The following is a 4,131-nucleotide window of genomic DNA, read 5'->3' as shown; positions in this document are numbered from 1 at the left end:
TTGTACAAGCTTCTATATCTAAAATGTTGTCCATTTCTATCAACTACCTCTGCCAACTTTCTCCCATCATATGATTATCGTAATAAAATAAAAACTCGGTTCCTGAAGCTATCTGCGGCAACATATGTTTTCCCGCTTTCCGTAATAAGGATGAAGGAAGCGCTGCTTAGGTGAGTCATAACTCATCGCTCGAAGCAAAATAAACGCAGCGTTTTTTTGCACCTCTCTATCTCCGCGTAATCCAACAACTCAATTACGTATCCGATAGCTTAAATATATTCTCCAAACCTTGTCAATACTGTAGGATCTTTTAAGGTAGAGTAGTTTGCTTTGGAGAAGTCACATCTAGCACTGAATAATATTAGTTATGCGATGTCTTGAAAATTGTTTATAACTAAGGAATTTGCTCACTATGCTCAGTTGTCGAAGATCCTAGAAATAATAAAAATTTTCATTCCTTCAACTGACATTTCCTTTTATCAATAAAAAATTCGTAGCGGCCCCAGAAACTGCCATAAAAAAGCCTTCATTTGCAGTTATATGATTTGTTAACTCTTGTGTTCCCTCATTCATCTAAGTTTTTACATCAGCCGGTTTCAAACATTTAGAATACTACAAACCTCTTCCATCTCTCTCTCCACGTATGGAGGACATTTCTTATGTGGCTGGTCGTGGTTCAGTTCAATTCCATTCACACATTGGGGATCACCTAGCGGCAAATTACATTATTATTTTCTACCTTCGTTGGACAATTATTCAAATTAGTCCTCTGTCCTTTCACCAATGATCTATGTACTACTGCTTGTGCGTGTCAGACTTTCCCAATGTTTATCAATGTACATAGAAATATTCATTAGGGACGTGATAGAGCGTAAATCTTTCTTGTGTAGCTTGGATAACAGAATCTACTTAATGACTGGCTGCCTATCTGTGTTTGTTTACCTTCTGAAAAGCAAACAAATTCTAAATCAAATTTTTCCTTATCATTTTGTTTTAGGCTAACTTCAAAGGATTACCAATCCTTGGATTGACTCAAAATTATCACAAAACTGGCCTTAAAACCCTAAGAACTTATAGATATAAGTGTATATAGCCTGCAAGCCGTGCGGTCACGATTCAATAACAGATTTAGCCTCCATTTTTTTTTATCATTTTGTACACCTTTTGAAATCTGAAGACACTTGGTATCCCTCAAAATATCGCATTCTGTATATAATAGACACAATGCAATATACGATGTATCTCCTCTTTTGATCTTGAGAATATTCTAGAAGAGAGTGTTATAGATAGAAAAACCCAGAGGTGATTACTTACACAAAATCATTTTTATATAAAAAATCTCAGAAATCGATATCTAAAATAAAAACACACACACATCACATTGGTTCAAACTAAATATTTGTATACAGCTCCTATTTGATCATATAGTTAAAAAATGTCTCTCTCTCTCTCTCTCATTTTTTAAAATTCTGTTCTTCAATTTTTAGAAAACATCATTTCCTATTCAGCTTTACATGCTTAAATGGATTACTTACAAAAACAAGAATAAATTATCTAAAGCTGTAGTTAAACCTCGAGATATTAATCTACGTAAATCATGAAATATCACAACATTTACTTAACAAACTTTTCTTTATTAATTTCAAGCAACGAATTGATTGCAAGCAACAACAAAGTAATTGGCTTTTATTTACCAATAGACTTGAAAACAATTTAAAGTAAATATTTTTATGAACACTCCCTTAAAAAAATTTCTATGAAAATCTATTAAGAATTTTTGGATTTTGTAGTGACATAGGAAGAGCAAACTTATGTAACTATAAATTAAAGGAAAGCCTGTCTATCTATCTATCTTACACTCTCCGAAATTAAAATGCAAAAATACCAAAAAAAGAAAAGTTGATCGGTCAAATTCAAATCTTTTATACCCACCATCGTTATCATAAAAAAGATCAAAAAAAAAGAAAAGAACTAGATTTTCATGCCATTAGTTGGGCGTCGAAGATTTTTTCTATTTTTTAGTTGAAATTTAATATACGTATATGTTGCAGTTTATAAGTAATGAGCATAAAACACGAAAAGCAAAGGTGTTCCCAATTTTTAATGCGTGTCCTTCGATAGGTTTTGACTGTTTGCAAATTCTTTTAGAAAAGATACCTTCCTTTGTGCGAGCGAGAGAAAGTCTATTGCAGACACTCCACACGGACAGGGTAGACGGACAGATGGACAGACGAGCACACGGATATGCTCATGTGCATTTCGAATTTGACATTGCCCAAGAATTTATATACTACACATATTGCTGTTTCAAGCCTGTTTCTATACATTTATAAAGTTTGCGGGGAAACAATGGATTTATAGTAAACTAAAATATTAAACAGGCGTGGTAAATCTTTCCCATTTTTGTACAAGTAGTGTAGCATCGCCCAAAGTATATGCGATCAAACTTTTGTAGATTTTCTATTCCATTTGAAAAACAGTGGTTTCTTTAGTTTACGTGAGACTGTAGATGTTTCCTTCGACCGATTTGACTTTGATTTTTCAATGTTTCTGCCAAATATGAAGTTGCTAGCTTCACTTTTAGCAGCCGGAACAATATTTACAGCAAACTCTACACAATCGGACAGACGGATGGAAGGACGTGCTGAAATCGATTCAGAATTTCATGCTCATCAAGAATATATATTCTTTAAACTTAAAGGGCAAGCTTCGTTCTGGGCATTGCAAACGTTTCGACAAAATGACTATTGTCCTTCGGCGGAGGGATATGAAAATGGTTGATAATTCATCCGTAAATACGCACTCATGATAAATATAATAAATAACGAAAATAGCTTCAAAGTAAAGAAATAAAAGTCCATTGAGACGACTACGATAATCAAAACGAGTAAAAACACTGTAGTGATGCACGCCCCTATAATATTTCACTTATCCATATGTCGAGATTTTAAGACAACGCGTTGTATGAGAAGTTTTCGAAAAAGTAGTCCAAGGCGAACTATTTTCAATGGCGTTCATCCTTGGGCCATAACACAACAGTGTACCAAACAAGAAGGATAGACGGATAGACAAGCTTAGCGCTATTCAGAAAATGATTCTGATGGTTCTCATTAGTTCTCCCAGGTGTTGGATACAACTGGCACAAATTTAAGACAGCCTTGTGCCGCAACTAGTATAAGGTATAAAAATCATAGTTTTTACATATACTATAAAACTTTCTAACTTATTACTCACTTTTTTATTGTCTAAAAAAAAAAAAATTCAAAAAGTCCAACAAAAAAATATAATTCATTTAATTTTGGAAACCATTATTATCGATTAAGAAAAAAAAAAAAAAAAAAAAAACAATTCAAGGCAGTCTCGCTTTTATTGCCAAATTAAAATACTTTTGATTTCTTAATATTACAGTTACTTACGTTAAAAAACTAAATACCATTAATTTTGTTTTGCTAAATTTATTTAAGCGTCGATAAGCACAACATAATATGCGTGTAATAGATGCGTGTTGCAACCAAAGCGAAATCGGTTTGTGCTGAATTTTTTTTCTTAGTCCTCTAGCGGTAGTAACTGTTCTTATTTTTTTATAATTGAGGGGAACTCCTTATGACAATGGCCGCAGACTGTCACAAGATCCTGCCCCAATATGCCAACGGACTGGGGTAGAGATTTTATTATTTTTGTAGAAATTCTTCTTTTTTTTTTCTGCACAATGGAAAATAGCCCGAGCTGTTCGCATTATACATAACAATGTGGGTGACCACGAGGGTCAGGTTGCCCAAAAGTGGGATTGCTCCTGGCAAAATGATGCACCCATCTGATTGTCGGGGAATGCCTTCATATCTGACTGCCCGGGTACGGCCCTTCGGGGAGTATCGTGCTGGCTATGGTTACTCCGAAGTTTCGTGGACAATTATCTAAGAGATGTTTAGATAAGTCGCAGTGAGCGAGAAAGTGGCCCCCTCAAGGTAGTAAGGCGCCCTTCAATGGGGATTGTCTTACTTCCTGAAGAGTCCCCAATTGAACTACACTAATTGCCGACGTTAAACTACCATAAGGAATCTGTACATAACAACGACTAGCATTCTACCCTGTCGCTCTGAAATAATGAAGCACATCTTTAAGACCTAAGTA

The sequence above is a fragment of the Glossina fuscipes genome, unplaced genomic scaffold, assembly GCF_014805625.2.
Source record: "Glossina fuscipes isolate IAEA_lab_2018 unplaced genomic scaffold, Yale_Gfus_2 28, whole genome shotgun sequence".
Taxonomy (NCBI): domain Eukaryota; kingdom Metazoa; phylum Arthropoda; class Insecta; order Diptera; family Glossinidae; genus Glossina; species Glossina fuscipes.
This window is presented reverse-complemented; position numbering follows the sequence as displayed.